Here is a 21,614-nt window from a genome sequence, read left to right on the forward strand (position 1 = left end):
GCAGTAAGTGAGCCTAACTTTCTAAAGCGTTAGCGTTTGTTAACGAATTGGCCATCTAGTAAATTTCTTCACAACGTATCTGTTACAGAGTGGCGTCTTATAAAAACGAAAATGAGCCCAATAACACGGCACTCCAGTCTTATCTGCCTTGCACGGTCAATTTCGTAACTGACGAGTCCTTTGAGCACAAGCAGCCTATAATTCAAACTGCTTTAAATCAATTGTTCGCAGACGGATACACGACTTACAGCGTCCCGTCGATAAGGCACAACTGCTTCGTCAACGACTGCCCAGGAGCATTCATTACGTAACGATACCCCAAAAGCTCTGACATGATGTGGCCACTCCAGTTGTTTAAAACCCGGGCTCAGGAGACCATGAGGCGTCACATCGAAAACACTAAAGATGTGTGCTTTGAGGTGGACAAGTCCACCCACGAAGAGAAAAATCTTTCGTATGAAAACAGCAGAGTGTTAGGCTTGTGCTCGAGGTGGCGCGAACATGTCAGTCACAGGATTGGAATTGCTACTTGTGATACAGCTATCTTTCTGGTGATTACGCGAACTGCGTTGATAAATAACTTTTAATGAAACTCTTGCGATTTTGCGTTTGCATAGACCTGCTCACCTTTATTTCATCCACAGTAATAGATGTTGTTCAGTAAGTTAAATATTGAATAAGTTAAAATTGAAGAAATAGGCAGGGGGGTCTACCAGACGAGCCGTCCTGTTACCCAACACCGCGTACTGCTGCAGATGTGCAGATCTCGTGCTTCAATGTTTCTTGAAACTGAATGTTTTGCTTTAGCGAACTCTTTACTGTGAATTTTCTTTCTTCTTTTCTTATTTTGCAGGTAGAGGTAGAGCTATTACGGCGAGCATTATAATAGGCAGCTTTTTTTTCTTCTCTTTTTTAGTTTTGACGAAGTTCATTTTAAGTTAGCCTGAGCTTTATTTTTAGTTGCAAGATATTGTCGAAAGACGGCGCAAAATGCCTCCGGTTAAGGGAGCGACGAAAAAAAATTGCCGCGTGCCTCTTTGGGCATTCAGGAAACCAGGGCGGAAGGCGGGGAGCGAAGGTTTTCTGGAAGCGCCCACCTAGTGGACTGACCATTCCAACCGCCGCTGATTAAAACGTTTGGGCCGCTCGACTCGTCCTCGCTCGCACAGCTCCATCCAAACAGCACATTAGTAGCGGTCGACATGGACAGTCCACTAGGTGGACTGTTACAGAATACCCCTCCAGCTAGCTATTACGTGTAGCTTGACTACTCCATCCGGCCTCGCCACCTCCGATGAGTTTACATGTCAGTGCTGTACTTCTGCTCCGTGGACGGATGTCACATACTTGCCGTTTTACAGGTTAAGTTGATAACTCCAGTTTCAGTTAATATTTAATTTAGTTTCTTTTTAAGTGAGCTCTTGGCAACGGTAGTAAATAGCTCACACTTCCTCTTCCTTTACCACGCGAAAGCGACAATAGCCCTTGTGAGCACAATCCGATAGCAATGGGCTCCTATCGCACCGAAGCCTAATTAGGGCCCTTGCCGTTTTTTTTTTGTTGTTGTTGAAGCTTCAAGCACTCGATAATCTTTTAAACTTCATTCATTATTTCTACCGCGCAAAGCATAAAAAGCAGAGGGAAAGCAAAAACGACGGGACCGCGCTCTGACTGGCAAATGACGTTTTATTGATCGGAACAAAGCCTTTTGAAGGAAAACAGGCTTTCAACAGTGAGCGCATGCTCACCGACATAACGTGTCATCACTGCCATTATTAAACAATAACAATTACGCAATAAAGTGACCGAAAACCTGGTAACTAAGCAGTCAATCATGAAACAAGGTCACTTCACTGTACAGGAGGGATACCGCGACGGCCAGTTCAGGCACATAGTTCCACTTTTCAGTGTTCAAGTTATGAGGTTTTACGTACCACAACCACGATCTTATGACTCCGGAAATTTGGACCACCTGCGGATCTAAGTACACGGGTGTTCTTGCATTTCGCCCCAATCGAGATGAACCCACCCTAGCCGGGATTCAATCCCCCGACCTCGTGCTTAGCAGCCCAACACCATACCCACTAAGCAACCACGGCGGGTTCCATTTTTCTTGATATACATATACAGGGTGGCCCACGTAAGTTGGCCAAAATTTAGGAATATTCGAGTGCCACATAACTGGATAGTGCTAAGCTAGTGTCATTTGCCGTCGCTTGAAGAAAGTCAGACTGTTCTTTGCATGTCTTATAATTGCATGATTAGTTATCAAATATTACCTTCCCAAATATTATAATCAAAGCAAAATTGCCAATCAGTAAATTGTACTCGATCACGAAAAATTCCCGATCCATCTTTCTGTTGCTCTATACGTGCTACACGAAACTTTATTTCACGGTGTTAAAGAAAGCCAGCAAAAGACAAGAAAAAAGTGTTGTGCGACTAATCGCGCCAGTCGCGCGGCACTTTTCGTGTGCGTCAAACACTGAAGGAACGGTGAAACAAAATACGGTGAACAGCCAAGTCCTATCTCATCAAAATTACGCGCTACAACTAAGCTGCAATACGCTCGCGGACAATTGATTGTCCGAAGTAAGGTAGTGGTTACTTTTGTGGAAAGCTAATGCTGTGCACTAATAAACTCTGCATCGGTGTGCAATTACGATTAAACTTCCTAGAACACTGATTATTACACATGACGCAGCCCATACTTTTGTTATTTAAGAATAATTGCTTGGGATGTTATCACACAGGGCAACAAGCTAGCCGTCAGTATCCATAGAGTACCTGTCACTACCTCCGCTACATCAAAACAACAATTGCTCAGAAACGGGACGAATAGATGTATCGCAAAATCTAAAAGTGGTTCCTTGTGGCACAATCGTCGAAAATACTTCGTTTACAAACAGCACTGACGAACTTGCTGTAGAATGTTGACAGAGTCATGTGTCATTCCTCTCGGGAGGAAAGCTTTGTCGCAGATAAAAATAGTGTGCACATTTGTGAAGGTGCGTATTTTTTTTTCTCATTTGTTGGTATGTTCATTTTCAGACCGCATCGCAGCCTCGCGTGCCTTTTCGGAACTGAGCGTAGTGTGTGATGTAACGTGTCTCGTCTCCTTCCTCGACATGTTCCAGTTTCTGTCGAACGCCACATGGAACTCGCATGGCAATCGCTATGATTTTTACAATTCCTTGTTATTAATATCACGTGAAAAAAAAAAAGAAACAGCAACCGTTCCCATAAAAAGGTCACTAAATACACTGAATCGCTTTGTTTACATTTCAATAAAACAAAATATGCTTTTATGTCCGCCTTCTTGCTCCACTGACACTAATTCCAAATTTTGTCGAACTGCATCGTATTGGGAGTCAGAGCACCGCAAATAAATGTAAATAAGAGAGCGAGAGAAGGAGTAAAGGAGAGCGGGAGAAGGGGGTCTCAGGTAAAGAATGCGTGCAAAGACCGAGCAGCGTCACGCTCCCCATCGTCTTTCCGCCGTTATCGCGCGTTCCTTCGGCTCCCGGCTGGCACTTATCGCCCAGGAGGGATCAATTTCTCCTCTTCCCGTTCTCCCGCGCCGCTCGTGCCGACGGGTAGCATCGGTGGCGGCTCGCGGCACGATGACGGAACGCGGCCAAGGTAACATCGAGGCGCCCCGCGAGGGGAGAGAACTACCGCGGCGGGCGCGCGCGCATCGCATCTGACGGGAGTAAAGACCGGGAGAAGAGTTCGGGCGTATTGTTGCCGCAGCAGTCCTCCAGATGGAGCCACTCGCCAGCTGATCCCGTTTTTCGTTTCTTTCTTTTCCCCCCCTCCTTTCGAGTCTCCTCGGCCGCCAAAGGAGGCGTGGAGATCAGCGTGCGCGCGCGCACTCCGCTCCCCCCCTCTCCTTCCCCCAACCCACGAAACGGCTCCCTCACCCTGAGCGAAGTGTCAGGCGGCGAGCCGTCGGATCCGGAGAGCAGTCGAGCCCTTGCGAGCGCTGCAAAAGCGCCTGCGGGACCCGCCTGTTGATTTCGCGGCGGCGAGGGCGCGCTTTCGCGAGCCCATTCGCTTGACGGCGGCGGCGTTCCGCGTGCGTGCAGTGTCAGCTCCTCGGTCGAGCTCGACGCGAGCAATTAGCGTCTGGACGTCGGTGACGTTGCGTTTGCTTGCTCGAGATCGTTGCTCCCCTCGGCACGGCAAGGAGGAGAGCGCGGACACCGGCTTCTGGAGCGAAAGTTTTGAAACCTGAGCCCCCTCCCCCCACGATTTCCTGGTGCCGAGTGGGGCACGTATTGTCCTTGGTGACCGTCACAGTGGCTGAACGAAAGCGCTGGATAAATGTGCGGTGGCATTCCCGGTTCTGAATGCGGCTCAGCAATACAGTGCGCGACAGTGGATAGAGAAACGAAGCTTGCCGACGGAACGCCTTATGACGGTGAGTTTGAACTGATCACCGAGTTTCCTTTCGTGTGGGAGACGCTTGCACCCATTGCTACCAAAACAATTTATTATGAGGGATAACGTATTAAGCGTCAAAACAAGCTTTTAAGTCAAACCGGGTTGAAATCATCCAGTTCGCCGAAGCGCCTTAATTTGAACAATCGAAGCCGGCATTTGATACACATGGACGTAATTTCGGGTCAAAAGGTATTTTCTTCCTCAATTTGAGTGTGCACACACATTCCAAGAAAACGCCGAACGCATGAACGTACTTTAAATAGCGCGCCAATTTTCCAGAATAACTTCCTGTCTGCTCTTCAAGCATGACAGGTGTCAAAACGTTGTCGCACGACAAAGACGTACACGCTACTTTTCTCACTCAATTAAATGTCATTGTGAGGAACCGCAACGGCTGTGTCAAACGTCACAGTTGCAAACGGTGCTTACGACCGCACTGACGTCCGTTTCTCTCGTCTTTAATGTGTCACGCGTGTTTCACACCATTTCAGACATTGCGACACTTGCAAACATAAAACTTGGGAAACGATACTTCGCCCGTTGATCTTCAAGTCGGTGACTTTTGTTTCTCCTGTGTTTCTTTCTTCTTGTAGTTTCTATATCTTTTTCTTTGTCCACTCGTTTGCAATAGGCAACGCATTCAGACACCGCATTACATTCACGGGAATTCACTGGATGCTGACGGAAATGTATCCAATGGTTTGGCAGCACGGAGTACACGCTTGGTCAGTGAACGTGTTCCGCATGAATGTCAGCAGCCAGGTAGCGACAGCACGGCTGCGCCCGTATTTTATCCCTTCTCCTGCGTTATGAACCCCCCTGTCAGACCTGTCGTTCAAACCTGGCGGGGTCTTTGTGCTCTGTGCATCCCAGGCATTATCATTACTTATTATCATTATCTTTACGAGTGAACGCCCCTCCGAAGCCACTCCCTTGTGGCGACGCCTGCACGATTGGCTCAAGACACTGGTCTGGCTGGTGTATACTTCCGTAATAAGTCACAATAGCAAGAAATGACGTTGGTCGTTTTAGCGTTTTATTTTCCTTGTTGTTTCCAAAAATTTATATTGCCAGCTTTTTTTTTTTTCTTCTGCAACCGCAGCTACCGATACGTATGGTCATGTGGCAGTGTATCCGTCGCAATGTTAAAGATTTCGAGTCCTTTTGGTGGGCTACGTGACTTGAGGCTTTTCGAAAAGCAGTAATTAGGAACTGCGAAAAGACATTCGAAATCATTCATAAACTCCGGAGTATCAACGTACCGCGCACTTTTTTTCTTTTAAGCACAGCTTCCTAAATAGGGTTTAGATATTTTATTGAACGTCACGTTTGCATTATCCCTATGGGCGTAAATCTACAACTTTTGCCTGGTCCACTGTTGGATAGCTATGTGATATTTTGTTATTAATAATTCTAATATTTATTATGCGCGTGTGCGAAAGACTACAGTTTAAGGCTCTTCTTCTTTTCGGACACATAACGTTTGAATGTGAACAACCTTCAAACAATTTGCCGGCCCACCTTTTCCGAAACATTTTGGGAAACAGCTGACCGATACGCGATGCGAATGGTGACAGAGGTTCTCAACCCAAGAGCTGACAGAAAATTCCTATTTTCTTTTTTTTTTGCATTCGAGAATAAGTAGCAAATATTTTGCCGGAATTGTCGCTGTAGCATTTATTTCTAAGGAATAAAGACGCACTCAGAATGCATCTAGCGCACGTGTGCCACAATATCTTCTCGCAATAAAGTTTAAGCGTTAATGTCCTATTGCCGAAGCCTTTGATACTCGCGGACAACTTTCTGTGGCAATGAAGGGAAAGCTACGGAGGCAAAGCGCGCCTAAGTGAGAGCGCTTCTGAAAGGAGTCCCGTGTGCTTATCCGCGTTAATTTAAGCTGGGGAAGAGAAAACATAAACATCTTATTAGCAACAGTTAGATAAGATAAAATACGCCACTGAATGTAAACGTTTTCTTATCTTGCGGTGTTTCCCTTCCCCGTCTGGGCAAACGCGAAACCGTCGCGCGTGGAAGCTGCGTCGATTCAGCGTTCGTTACGAGCAACCAAAAGCATGGTCAAACGCTGGCCGACTACTTGGTGCGGTAACACATCTGCAGAAGCTCCGCCCCCGTAGTCTTCCCTTCATTGCCACACAAAGCTGTCCGTGAGCATACGCGCCAGTCAAAAGAGCCGCATCGGGCATGTATGTCAGGCAAGAAAGAAAGAACAAAAAAGTGACAACATGAATGTGAACAAGTTATCTGAACGGGGTCACTAACGCGTGGTTTCATTCAGATAAGTGCTTTCTGGGTGGCAGGTGATGAAACGAGCATTGTGTCAAGGACAGCCCTTTAACGCGGCCGTGTTATCGTTGTGCAGGTTTGTCGCCGTTCACACATCATGAATGGTGAATGGGCGTGATCTCTGTTTTCTTCTTCCGTGGTACTTGTTCAATTTTTCGATGCTCTTCAGAAGACAACGGCATGCTGCACACCCGTTCGACTGACATCTGTAACGCTTTCTTGGATCCTTATTTCGCTGTCTTTGTGTCACGAAATAGCTTTCCCCGTGTGCCGTTGATAGCATCCCTCCGATCGTCAGTGAGAATAATCAGCCATACTCTTTCAATTCTAAAGGTTTCGCCATCCTGAAGTATCGTAAAAAATTCATGATCATCCAAACGCAGCTGCTTTTGCTTAACATTACCGCTGCATGACAAATACATAGGGTGTTCTTTGTTTTGAAGAGCACGATGTTAAAGAAAAAAATGACGAGTGGCGCTATTTCATTATTATCCAAAGACTGGTAGTTATTGAAGTAGACATGCGTGAGTAAAAAAAAATCAGAACTAAAGCACATCTTGGAATCGATATGAAGCGGTTAATCCGCTAAATGTACCCCTTTTCATCCCTGCATCTTCGGCGTTGGGCAAACTCTCTATCACACGTATGCGGTCACGCACTCGTGTAGTGCAGTGTGGCACTGGCGACTATCATCTCAAAGAGATAATTGTCGTTGGCACGGTGGACGTAAGTGCACATGCGGTTGTGGCCTAATGGTCAGTGCACCGGGCTGCATTGGTGGGAAACCGAGGTTCACTCCCGCCATCAGACATGTAATTCCATTTCTTTTTTTTTTTTTTAAGGTGGCCTATTTGGTAAGATAGCAACAGCGTCCAGCAGGCATGGTCAGGAAAGTCCTGGGGGGTTCACAAAGCAACGCTTCGCTTCATAAAGCGGAGAAAACATGACGCTGGTACACAGTTCAAGTTTTGAACATGTGATGGCACTCTTCCAGATTCCAGCTTCAGTGACCCATGCATACGCCATATTTTTATGTTTTTTGTACGCGTTGCCTTTCCTCCCACTGCGTTCACTTATTTGCATTCGGTATTACTTGGGATAATCAAGACACCGAAGGTTTGGGAAATTTACGATGCTACGCAAAACAAAGCTGGTACCGCGTTGCCTCATTCATTTAACCTACCTCTCGTACAACCTAGGCAAGTAACTGTGAGAGTTACAGCTTTGCTTTTAATGTTTCCTTGGAGTCGTTGTGTGCGTTGCTGCTACGACTATGGCCACGCGGAAGTGCCGTTTATGCGCCTGAATGTAAGGCGAAGGCTGCATCGCCTTTTATGAGTGGCTTAGTGTGAGTAGGCGCTTGCAGCGTAATGGTTGAAGATAAGATAGCACTCGCTTCTCACTTTCCCAAAGAACGCGAGCTTATCTGATTCGAGAAGAAGCAGCTGGGTGCCCCTTTTCCACGCAGTCGGATGACAAGCTCTCGTCACGCGAGGCCACTTTTACAATTGAATGCAGCGTCTGCGCGCTTGAGGTTGCTGCACGCATAGTTAGGAGTTACTCGTTAACTGTGCTTTGCCTGAATGAACGTCTTTTCACATAGTCCCTTCATTCATAAATTGCGCCAACATGTGGAACTATGTGCCCGAATCATTTAAGTTTCTCACAAGAAACGATGTGAATGCAAACTCCATAGAGAGAAGGAATCAGGATAGCAAACCTTCATTTAAAGAAAGCGGGAAAGAAATCTCACAGAACATCAATAAAAAGGTCGCTCACGTCAACAGTCATTCATATGAACAACAGATGCACTAGCTCTCTATCGGCGCAGAGATGCTATAATTCATAGTTTATGGGAAAGTAATTCAAATATTGTTTGTAGAAGTACAATGTGCTGCTATAAGTGAGTCAATAGCGTGAGATTGTGCAAACCCGTGTTTACGTTACAGTATGCGGCCGCTGGCTAAACAGTGAAGGTGAGGGAAAAGAGAAAAACTCACATCAGGCAACAGCCATAACTTAAAGAGTGATACAAGCAAATAAAAAAAACGATACAATAGAGATTACGCAGCAGCTAGGCAAATACAAAAATGAACGTTTTCCATTGTAAAAATGGCTCTTGAACTGGGAAAGTAATTTGCAGATCTCGTACTGCCGAAGAATAAAAAAAAAATATCATATCGAAGCGAATGGACTTCATAATGGAAGCAAGAGCCATGCGCACGAAAACAAAAAAAAAGTAGAAAGCTGAAACTGCTCATACTGCAAAATATTTGTTTCAATCCATTCAGTCTCACTTTGATTGCACAGTGGTCGAGAGCTCTTTCGCTTGCTGAAGAATATTTCGTTCGTCCTTCGTAGCTTCATAACGCATGCGGAAGCGATAGGAAACAAACTATTCGCGATTCCCAATCGGCTTTACACACATAACTAATAGGCTTTAGAAAGAGAGCTCAAAAACAAAACAAAAAAACGCCATAAAGCGCGTGCACGTCATACCTGCTGACGGAACACCGATGCAGTCCATAAATAAGTTACGAAAGCCAAGGAAGACGGCCAACTACGTTACACACGAAACTATAGACAGCACCGTGTGTACGAATGGTTGCGAACAAACGACGTACCGCTAAAAGGTGAAAACAGATATATGATGCATCGACTCTCGTCGCTGCGCGTTGTCGCCACAACGTCCCTCTTTGATCGTTTAATAGTAATAAGTTTCCCGGAAGCGCGTACTGGTGCGGGTAGCGCGCTTCGGAAACCTTTACCGCCGAAACAGTCTCGATCCAAACTCTCTTAGCTCGGTCGCTGTGGATGCAGGAAGGCCTTCAGTGTTGTCCGAAACCACATAAGCACGGGAGATGCGCACATTAAATTTCACAACGAAAAAAATTGGCTGAGGCATAGCTTGGTTAAGCCTAGTCAGATGCGAAGCATATTGGTGGCTAAACTTGGTAAGTAACTTGTCGCCGAGCCGCATACTGAGCACATTGCTTGGCCAGACGTTCTTCCCGCTCTTCATCAGTCTCTGTAGCACGCCGCATCCTTCGCTTCTCATTCCAACGAGCAGCTCTGTCTCCAGGAGGCATCTCACCTCGTGAGTGTCTAGCAGAGGCAAGCGCAGCTGCTTATATACCGCCGCGACGCCGCGAGCGACGGCGCGAGTTGGAGCCCCGTTTCTCCTCTGTCGTGACGTCACAGTGTCACGTGGTCAGCCTTGAAGGCGACGCCGCGAGCGACGGCGCGAGTTGGAGCCCCGTTTCTCCTCTGTCATGACGTCACGGTGTCACGTGGTATTGAAGGCGACACCGCCGCGCCTGAGGAGCTGGGTTGAGCTCTAGTAATATGCTTCGCATAAAAAAGGGAACTGTTCCCTCGACAAAAATGATGATGGCGGGCTAACGCACTGCGGTTTTAGACGCAGGCCTCTTTAAAGGAATAACAAGGCGAGCGTCACGAGCTTCATCGATGTTGTCAATATATTAAATGTTTGACCTTCCGGGGTAAAACAGCGGGTGTATTGTGACCTGCGACTGCAGCGGGAGGTTGCTGGTTCTATTATTGGTCTCGGTGGTCGAATTCCTTTACGATTGCAACGCACAGACACTCGTGCACCACGCTTTGGGTGCATAGTGAAGAACCAACGCGGTCGAAGTTATCGCAGAGCTCTCCAGTACGGCGTTTCTTATAACCCGTGAGTACATTTGGGACGCTAAATGTCACGACCTATCCATATTTTTATTATACAATGTCGGTCATTCATACAGTGGCGTGATTTGAGGGCAAAGTGCATCCCGCTATTTCTTATCCAACATAAGCTATCTAGATATTATGAGCGTTTGGATTTCATCTTCAAGGCTAGTTGGTGCGGATCCATCCAAAACAACGGACACAAGAAAGGCGACAGCACGCCTTTCTTGTGTCCGTTGTTTTGCGCTAAACGAAGTGTTTATGGATCTTCAAGGCATTTTTGTTTCCCTATAAGCTATTCGCGAACGCAACGCTGAGCTGAGTGATGAGCCTACGCGTTAAAAATACAATCCCGGAAATTATTATTTTTTCTTTCGCGCCCGTCGTGTGAGCGTGCAAACAGGCCTCGGCGCCTGAGCCGCTTCTATTCTCATGAAAAACAGGTCGACGTGGCTGTTCACTCGTTAGCGCGCCACAGCCAAGTGCGTCCCGCCGCTGGGCTTTGTGGATAACGAGAGTCGAGGCCCGGCTAAACATATAGAAAAAGGCTTCCCTGCGAAGCGGCTGCGTTGTTTTTGACAGCGCTGCTTTGATTGCGTCAAACTGGCTTGTGCGAAAGTTGGGGTGAGCCCCGCAGCGAAAACAAGCGCGAACTGTTGTGACCGAAAGTTGTAGCAGCGCGTAATCGTTGATAATTCTGTCCTCTCTTACTTTTGTTGTGTTGTTATTACGCGATCAACGAAAAGGGTCGATAAGCTTTAGTTCTCCCGATCTGACATGAAAAGAGGTACGTCATTAAAGTGACATGAAACAAAAAAAAAAGAGAGAAAAAAACGTAATTTTCGGCTTGTTGATATGTACATCACTCAACAAGCTCACATTGGGAAGGCACGATCAAGAGATGCTTATCTAGGTGTCTCCATCCATTCTGTGTGTAATAAATGGACATACAAGCAAGCAAACAGCAACCAACAACAACGCCGACGACAACAAAGCATTCACTCGGCACCCTTTAGCGGAGAATACATTGCACAAGTCCTGACAAAACCAATGCTCAGTTTGGTGCTCCGAGAACGCAATGGGCCGCTTTGCTTACAGGCTACAGAATGTAACGTCAAGAGAATTCGATGGAGCTGCCACTGGCGTGAAGTTCATAGACGTAGGTGACGCTGTTATGTGTATGTTAAATGTCCTGTGTCCTGTGTGAACCATTTCATTTATGATCGCATTGACCTGGAGTAACGTGCTAAGCTTGCCACTAGGCAAACCTTTTCTATAAAGAGCCTCTCTCTATCAATGCATTGAGCGTAGGCAAAAAAAAAATTACTATGAATCAACAAACTTCACTCTCGCAAGTTCCTATAGATATAGCAAGGCAAAATTAAAACCCGTGATCATTTGCATTCGAAAACTACCTTGCAAGAACTATTGTTCAAAGCACCGAAGCGGCAAAGAAGAAGTGTGAAATGCAGCCGTCTGCTTTCTTTGTCAGCACTGTGGGTCTCCCTTTGTTTACAAACTGTAGCGTGTCTTTTAAAGGCGCACGCTGTGCTCAGTCTCAAAACACATGCAGTTTTTATACTGTCCAGGCGCTGATAGCTTACTTCCAAGCTCGGTGAACAGCTGATTTAAACAGCCTTATTGATTTTTAGCTACCTTTATGTTTATTTTTTTCCTAAAGGAGTACTGACGCAAACATTTTATGGAGTCTTGTTTGTACGTACCAGTCCAAGTTTTGGTTTCAGAGAGCAACGAAATGGGCCAAGAAGGAATGTAAACACAGCTTGGCACGTGATCGCACAAAACTGTGACGTTAGCACGCCAGCGCGCTCACCGGCGCGCGAGCTTTATGTTGCTAGTTCGTCTGCTACGCCTGCACCTGCTTTGTGATGTCCTCGCCATCATCGTCGTCCTCGTTTTTGTCGTCCAGCGGCGACTATTTCCTGCAGGCGGGAGTCAACACCGAATTAGACGTGACCAACCACATTTGATTGGATCCCCTACTGAGTAGCGACTCGGAAACTACGGCTAGCGACACCTATCGATATGCGTAAGCAGTGCTACTAGTAGTAGGAACTATTCCTCCTTTCATCCTCCCCAAACCGCTCCCATGTGTAGGGTAGCAAACCGGTTGAGCTGAACCGGTCAATCTCCCTGCCTTTCCTTCTCCACTTTTTCCTTCCTTCCTTCCCTCCTTCGCCGAGGGCGCTATGGGAATGAAGCTTATTCCGAAGCAGGACACAAGGCGTGGTAAATGTCGGCACAGCATCAGGCTTGGGGGTACGTAGTCTTGGTGGAAAATCATCGGATTGCCCTAAGCTTTATTGGTTTTGTTTATACCAGGCACGCTCGAAATGAAACAAGCAAACTGGCTGCTCTTCAACGGGGTCCATTATAAGCGTCCTGTGGCTCGCAGGAACTCGGGCCACTTCTGCCGCTTATCGACGCCGATGGTAGCGAACGAGCAAGCCAGGCGAACTGGCGATCGCTGGGAAGCGATATAGACTTAGCTCGCTGGCCGTCGGATCCGAGGCCGACGGCCCTTGCGATTCGTCCGCAGCTCATAATCACACGCCGAACAGGCCGGAGTATTCTCCAGAAGCTATAGGCCTAAACCCAACAAGTAATCTTAGACCCACACACCCCACCCCCGGGGCCATTCAGCAACTCCTCACGTTTAACCCACTGCCAAAAAACATGCATCCAGTGCATCAGCCAGCTAGACGCACAGCGTGCCCTCAGGCTCTCTACAAACACTACAACTCCCACAAAGAGGCCGTCTATGTTGATGCAGCCGAATACCCCACCTCACCAGCATACGCTATAAGCGTCGTTGTCAGCAACTTGTTGCAACAAACAGCGGGATCCATCAGAACAGGACACTTCGCTAGACGCCAAAGAAGTGGCAATAGCACTCGCAATCTCCTCCACCAGGGCACACTAATCTTTACTGACTCAAAAACTGCCATACAAAATTTCGCCAACGGATTGATTCACACCACCGCTATCAAAATTCTAACCTCCACTGAGTCCCCCGTAAGGCCCATCCAATTAATATGGGTCCCCGCACACGCAGGCCACCTTGGCAACGAAGCCGCCCATGACACCGCTCGAGCATACGTCAACCGAGCAGGGCAGGTAGTCGAGCAAGGAAGCGCCCGCGGTAGAATGGTTACGTACCATGAAATTTTACTCCATTTCAGGGAGCGACGACTTCATTATCCACCACCTCGTAAATCCTTAACTAAATTGGAGCAGGTGACGTGGCACCAGCTACAAACCCGCACCTTTCTCTCCCCTGCCCATCTCGCACTTATACAGCCGGGGCAGTTCTCGCAAGAGTGCACTCTGTGCGGAGCTCCAATAGCAGATTTATACCACCTCTTTTATAAATGCTGTGAGCTCCAGCCACCTTGTGGGTGGCTGCTCACCGACCTAGAGCGACGGGAAGGTCGCGGTGTCCAGCTCCGACCCAGCCGTCCAGGAACAGCTGATGCGCTGGGCTTTGGAAGTCGCCGAGGGCCACCAACTCCCACTACGGTCTCCCACTACGGCCTGCCTCATAAGCAGATTGTGGTTTCTGCATGTAAAAACGCAGAACTCATTTTTCCCTTTCATCCTGAATTACTTAGAAGCTGAGAATGCAAAAATTGTGAGAAATCGTAATATTCCTGTAAACAAGGACATTTCTGCAGTCATCTGCTATTTAACGGTTTGTCGCTGTTTATGGGAGATAAACGCCAGAAAATAATATGCCTAATGATTAGCAGTGCAAATATAATGTGTAAAACAAGCCAAGCGACGCGAAAAAAGGAAGCACGTCGATATGCTCAATGAAGCGTGTAGAAGCAACAACACTTCTCAAGCACACGAACACACGCGCTTATCACCAGTTCAACGTAGTGCGGGAAGCAGAGGGTCCGCCCCGAGCCATCTTACATTCTAGACACTGAGAACACCGCGCAGTACACGCTCAGTCGCACTGCTCGAGATGCCTGCAGCATACGAAAATCAGCAGTTTGTTTAAAAAAGCAGTCACGAGTCATCAATTTAGAGCACCTAATGCTCCCTGCTGCGCAGAAGTTCCGTAGGCGCAACACCGTTCTTGGCCTTGTTCTCAGAGGTTGTCTTGGGAGGGAGCCGTACCAGGCGCCCATCAAACGCGGAAATAACGTTAATTATTTTTTTTGCTTTGAACACTCTGGAACGTGTTTCCTAATGCAACCAGTCATTAGCTGAAATTATTGCCCTTCAGCTCACGCTCGCCCTTGAATTTTTCGCTTGAAAGCCTTTGGATATTCTGCCTATTTAACGTCAAATTTGAATTCTTTCCTTGTCCGTTGCGCTGCACTCGGGATAAGCGGTGTGTTATGTGGGCAAGTAAAGAGAGCAGTGCGTTCCGAAATTGCATCAGTTGTGCTGCTTCGGCCCTTTCGCATCGGCTGGTTGACGTTGGCGCAGAGCCTATCATTGTGATATGGTGCTCAGCCTACCACGTTCGAATGGAGCACTGTCAACTTTTGTTCGCAGAGGCGACCTGCCTCAGCTTTTGTGAGGCGATGTATTGGAGTGTTGCGGATTGCTTTTGACCACTTACACTTGCTTAGCACTCACCTATATCGCAGCAAATGAACATTCCTGCATTTCGCCCCCTCTTCCTATTCTCCCAAGTCTGCTCCCCTCTTCCTCTCATTGCGGAATGCGGGCTTATCAGCCAATGACATAATTGTTAGGATTTTGCGAAAGAAAGTCAGTCACCGGTCATTTTGTCGCAACCACGGGGGCCAAAAATAAACAAAAACATAAAAGCGAAATCGTTTCTAAGCTCCGACATATTACAAGCCGAGGTTCGAATTCGTCTCAGAGCATTTGAATGGCTTTAACGCGCTTTGGCCGATCGGCTAATTGGAGTGCTTTCAGGAAAAAAAAAAAAAAAACCTTGCCTATATTATCGTCGGATCGCAACGATCAACTTAATTTGAGCTTGCTGTAAAAGAAACACATAACTGAAGGAAAAGGAAATTATATCTGTAGCAGGAGGCATTTACAACATTTCCACCTGATCTATCCCCCAACTAAATCTAATCTAACCTAGAATACCATCTATGCAGTCGTACAGTGCCTCCTGCAGCCCCTATGCTAATTCGGCAAGCAGTGACGGGAACCCCCGCGGTCATGTCATCGAACCACATATTCAAAACCAAACCGAGCACGTGCTTCGCATGCACGACTCTAGTCTTCATATGCTCGACATCTTTGTTCTCCTGTCCCAATTTCAGGGAGGCCGACCTTGGCTACGAACTGGTCGGTAATGCGATTCAGAATTGCGCACCAATAGGACAAACAAAATGACGGCGGGCAGCCCGGCAAGCAGTCCCTCCCGCTGGCTTTATAGACAGAACGAGGCACGTAATAAATTCACCCAGGCAGACGCTCAGAGTACGGCGGGGACCAAAGTTCGGTAGTAAAGCGCGACATTCCCCTGCTTTCCAGGTCATTGTTCTGGCACTACCGCGCTTCACAATGCCGCGCTGGGCTGGCAAGCGACCAAGCGAAGCACGCTTCCGCCTTGCGGGTCGTTGATGATATCAGGTAGCGTTGCAGCAATTTGCACGCGCCAGCGACTCAATACGGAAGGGGCTGTCGCGCAGCGTTGTAAACACTGTCGCCGGTGCCGGTGTTGTGTTTCCCATTATAGGCGTCGCCTTTGAGTCGCAAGAGTCGCCGGCTGAAAGGCGTAGTGGTGTGGGAGCGTGCCGGTGGTTTCAGGGTAGGGAGTTGGTAGAGCAACAGAGCATCCCGCGCGGCGGCCATTAGACGGCTGGTATTGATGTAGTAGCGACCGTCTTCTCGAAAGCGCGAGCACGCGAAGACGCTGCGCAAACAAGAATCGCGACAGCGAGAGAGGCATACGCAGCGCCTCTAGACAAATTATTAACTGTGATAACCAGGTGAAAAACGGTCACCGTCAAGAAACGAAACAACACACGCGTGATGATAGCATAGCGCACTGATGTCATCCTGCCCACAATAATTGGATACTAGCTTAGTGGGAAGCTGCGTCCGTGACCTCAAGTGACAATGACCTTTAGCAATCGACAGCGCAATCCTGGTCGAATTGATCAAAGAGTGACGTCTGAACTTTGTTATGATCATCTTAGTGTTCTCTACGTTTTACTTTCCGACCATATGATGTTTAGTTTACGTTTATTTCACATTAACTCCACATGAATGCAGTAGTAGTAATCACTGTGTGTTGACGAAACTCTCTCTTTCTTTTATACTGCCATTTTCCTATAGAAAAGGCAGTCTTGGCAGTCTTGTCGTCGACGCTGTTATTGAACCTTACCCAAAAAGTTTCAATGCAGTCACCAAGTCACTTAGGTCAATTGTAAACGGCTTATTTTGCTGCAGTCAGGCGTATTCTGAATTCATGCACACTGGCTATCGTCCAGCATCTAGCGCAACAAAATCGACACAGCAAACTACAAAGTTTAGAAGAAAGTATTCCATTGAGCTTGCATAATTTGTCATTAAAGAAGATATTGTGAGTGATACTGAAAACAAGTTCTACTCCAGTCACTATAGTGAATTATCTTTAGATGTAGGATAGTCTCAGACTCCATAAAATATGATATTTTATTATTATTTCATATTGCGTTTCTGATTATTCCCTGCTTTCTTACCTTGCTTGCCGGAGCTAATTGAATTGCGTCACATACTTTGCTTGTAATGCTTTCCTTGAAAAGAAGTGGGGCGCCCGCATCTGCGCTCATTTTGGCGTGAATGCGTGTAAAAAGGTCACAGACCTTGCAATATTTCTCGAACCTTTCGTCTACGCTAGTCTTTGAGATAGTGAGATGGTCGTGTATTTAATTATTTCAGTTTTTCCTGTGAGAGACGGACACATGAAATGATGTTTTAAAAGAAGGAAGAGCATTATACTTCAATATAGCATGTACTGCGATGCGCTTTGCGAAAGGCGACTAATGCAAACGCTGAAGAGTGTGTACACGCGATATTTTTTTCTTAATAGCAGTGCTCTTGCGTACAAATGTCATGGACACTGTTATTTAATCATACATATTCAATTAAGACATCGCACCGCTTGTAGAAACGCGCTTGCGCATGTTTTGTTCAGCAAGGTTAATGGCGATTTCCTAATCGCGAACGGTAAGCGAACATTCATACGCAATAGGGGTGAAACAATGCTGTCTGCTGAAGCGTAAGCAATAGGCACTCATTTGCATCATGATTTGCAGAGCTTTCACGGCATTTCACAATTTCAGAATTGAGTGTCATCAAAGTGTCATCCTCTCTTGACGTGTTAGTATTTTGCCGAACAGCGTGGAACGAAGCTTTTTTTTTTTAAATTATTCATACATTCCGCTCGAGGCTTATTTTTGAATAGTATGCAGAGGGGCCACTCACAAATGTATAGCTACCTAAATCTTGACATCCTTCAGTATTCACGCCAAGTAAAAGAACATCGTTACTCAAAGCTTGCGTTCGAGCGTTGCCCCACGTCGGACAGCGGTAACGCCATTTTGATTGCAAATTGAGAGGTGTGAACGCTGTCCAAGGCTCAGCATTATGCGCTTCACTCACTGGTATTGAATGTCTCTAGCTGTCATAAGGAATACCCTTAAAGTTAGTATTACGGCTGCATTCTATTATGATCCGAGCATGTCGTGTCTCCAATACTCGGCCGCCGCCGATACGTTTCCCGACGCTGATTGCGCAATTAAGGTGGTCAGAAATGTCGTCGTGGTTTTGTTTTATTCTAACCGTAGCGAATCACCTGACGTACGGCTGTGAAGATTTGGAGTTATAAATATACGCGCCATTTCTGCGTTTGCTGCTACATCGCTCATAACATCGGATTTCTGATACAAGATTTTGTGCAGCCAGCGGTGATGAATAAATGGCTCTTGCATTTATTTTTTACACACGCTATGCATCTTCTTACTTCAAGTACCTGAGTAATATAAAAAATTTTAGAACACAGGGTCAGGTAGCGAAGTTACCCTTGCACAACTTCGATCCATGTTGTAAGAAAAGGTCGTAAGGGTGTTGTAATATGTAAGAAAACACGCGTGTTTTCTTACATATTTTTGGTACAACCGTTCATATCAGGTACGGCGGTTGACGTTTGCGACGGAGACAGCAAAACTATCGCGTGTTTTTTGTTGCTTAGTGTGGGAACAAGCTTCTTGAAGTAAAACATTTAACAAAAAGTGGTGGTGTGTGGAATACATGAGATCATAAAAATCACGCGGGAAATTTTAAATAATCCGCATCTAGGCGCAGCATTCCAAGCATATACAGACCGCTCGTTTGTGCGCGCCCCAAGTAAGATTTCATTTCTATGCATTCGTAAATTACAAAAAGACTAAAAGTGTGCACCATAAGCCTGCCATGGTTGCTTTGAGACTATGGCGTTGGGCTGCTGAGCACGAGGTCGCGGGATCGAATCCCGGCCATGGCGGCCGCATTTCGATGGGGGCGAAATGCGATAACACCCGTGTACTTAGATTTAGGTGCACGTTAAAGAATCCCAGATGGTCTAAATTTCCGGAATCACCCACTATGGCGTGCCACATAATCAGATGATGGTTTCGGCTCGTAAAAACCGACAATTTATTTTTTCTTGCGTGCACTATGTACTAAGATGTTAATTATGCATTATATAAGGGCTACATGGTACTATTACTGGGTACCTACACCATTATTAATTGAATACCGTATTTTAATATTGCCTTTCCTGATAAGCCAGAGTTAATGGTCTCTTTTACGGCGTAACTTCTGATTTCTTACTGTGAACTCCGGCGAGCCAAGGAAATCCGATTTCAGAAAGGTGGCTTCAATAAATGGGCAACTTTACTAAAGACATTGTTTGAGTCTCTACGCGTTCTAAATGCTTCTGATTTGCCGGGAAAGAAAGAAAAGTTCTGCACTGCGTAGTCACAAATGCACCGTCGGCTCGACAATGCACGTTTTTCCGCATGCGATCTTAATCGCTTGCTATAAGCATATACCTGTTATGCGGACTTGACATTTCTGTCTAAAACGTGAAATAGCTCATTACGACTTTCCAGAAATAAAAGTCGTGCATAAGCGGCATTTGTCATGTCGACATTTCAGAGGCGACATCAGTAAGTGCTGCACCTCTTTTTTTGCGGCGTCTTACAGGCGTTTCTATTGGAACTTTCGTTTCGCTGCTAGTTTCGCTGTAGATCCACGCGTAAGAAAAGCAGGCAGAACTGGAGCCACAGGAACGCCGCACAGTCAGTGCATTCGGGAAGTATTCCATTAGTTGCAGATTTGGGCACGCAGCTTCGAAAGAAATTGTAACTCGGCGAGAGCTGTTTTCGGGAAGCTTGAGTCGTCGAAAAAGTCAATCTAAGCTCAGGCACAGTGGCAGTCACGCTAAAGGCACGGCAACTGCGGCGACATGTTGCATAAATCATCGGCTTAGTGACTCGACAGCTGCTAGCTCTCAAAGCTGTTTTGTCGTCGCGAAAGGATGCCTGCGGCTTCTCGCTCTGACAACGGAGGCGCTTCGCTTTCGACTTAGCTTGCCGAAACTATAGAAAAAAAAAGAGCGTGTACTTTTTTTTTGTCTCCTACGGGACACATTTCTCAAGCACCACATGATGAGCGACGCCATGGCGGCCGTCACGGTATAATGCGTTACTCTGGCGAGTAAGTTTCCTGTCAAGGCAGCTTGTGCCAGCGAAAATTTCTAAGAATTTCCTCGCAGGAAATTTTTGTAATGCGAGGCGGTTTTCCAGCATATTATTGCCTTTCACCGTGATCAAGCTGGCTTCAATTTAGAAGTATGTTGCTCGTCCAACAAGTGTCCTTGCGTGGAAAGCGATAAATGTAAAGAAATGAAGTAGACAATGTTAGCGTAGTTGTGCCAAGCTATTGAAGGTACCGAACGTATTTCCTGACTCTTTTCAAGAACACAGACACACAAAGAAAGAAAGAAAAAAAAGAAAGAAAGAAAGAAAGGAAGAAGGAAAGAACGAAAGAAAACCTACGCGTCCCTTTGTTCAAACCAGGGCAAAATGTCTTCGCAAATACCCAGCTGTTACTTTCTCGCAGAGTCCAGCCCAATGCTATACGGATTCTGAAAGCACGCGCTCGCATTCAGGACGCCTCTACAATCGTCGGGTGGGACGTGAGAGGCATAGCGACCTCGTGGGGAGATAACGAGGACGCACGATGCGGCACTAGTCGAGAAAGATTCTTTACTCTCCCCCATCATCCCCGCCGTGGTGGATGCATGCAAACCTCTTTTTACGCGAAGCAAATCTGAACCTTGCGAAGTCAGCCTGCGGCAACGTCTGCGGCATACTTAAATCGTGTACCATTCACTCCGCAAGCTCGCGATATCGCCGAAAGCGTAAAACTGAAACTTCCGAGACCCTATCGCTTTTACATTCATTAATGCGTTCAGCATTAGGAGTGCAAGTGGAAAAAAGTGTCTATGTGTGAAGGGCGGGAGGCCGTTCATGTGGAGAGCTTAGAAGAGCGTGTATATGTACGCAGAATGTTTCAGCGAACACTTTCAAAAATTTTTAAAGGTTTCCTGTGGCAGGCAGCTCAATTCTAGTTTAGAATCCGGTCTACTAGCTCTAAGCGGCGGACACTACTTGCACAGAAAATTAGAATGCCAAATTGAAAAATTAACAAGAATTGACTAATTATCTTTATAGCTAATTATCTTATGACCCATATTGCAATTTACAAATTCTAGCAGTGGACTTCGCAAGGCGGATCCACTTGGAACGAATTTTGAGGACGACACCAGTTTCGAGAGTTATTTGTGTGCTTCAGCGCATGAAACGACGTTTCGGTAGCAAATTAACTGGAACGCCAATGCACTTCTCCGTAAAGTTCGGGAATTTATATATGGAAACTCGTGTCATCTTGAAAATTCGTTCCAAGTGGATCCGCCTCGCGAACTCCACGACTATAATTTGTAAATTGCAATATGGGCCATAACGTAATTAGTTAAAAGTTAATTTGTAAATTTGTATTAATTAGTCGATCTGGCATCTAAAATATTTTTGCAAGTATTGTCCACCGCGTCCTGTAGACCAGCTTATGGACTAGAATACCTCTTCTAAGCTCTCCCATCCCACCTCTAGGTCCCTTTACACACA

At 46.4% G+C, this 21,614-nt stretch overlaps 1 protein-coding gene across 2 annotated transcripts in view; it reads left to right on the top strand.

Moving 5' to 3' along the window:
• The first annotated feature begins 3,940 nt into the window (after positions 1-3,940).
• The window catches only part of LOC139059304 (dopamine D2-like receptor), a 461,415-nt gene continuing 443,741 nt past the window's right edge, over positions 3,941-21,614 (top strand). For both annotated transcript variants that reach the window (XM_070537507.1, XM_070537508.1), the window contains exon 1: positions 3,941-4,423. The gene's annotated coding sequence lies outside the window, so the exon portion shown is untranslated. The remainder of the gene's footprint in view (positions 4,424-21,614) is intronic.

The sequence above is a fragment of the Dermacentor albipictus genome, chromosome 4 (genome assembly GCF_038994185.2).
Source record: "Dermacentor albipictus isolate Rhodes 1998 colony chromosome 4, USDA_Dalb.pri_finalv2, whole genome shotgun sequence".
Lineage (NCBI taxonomy): Eukaryota > Metazoa > Arthropoda > Arachnida > Ixodida > Ixodidae > Dermacentor > Dermacentor albipictus.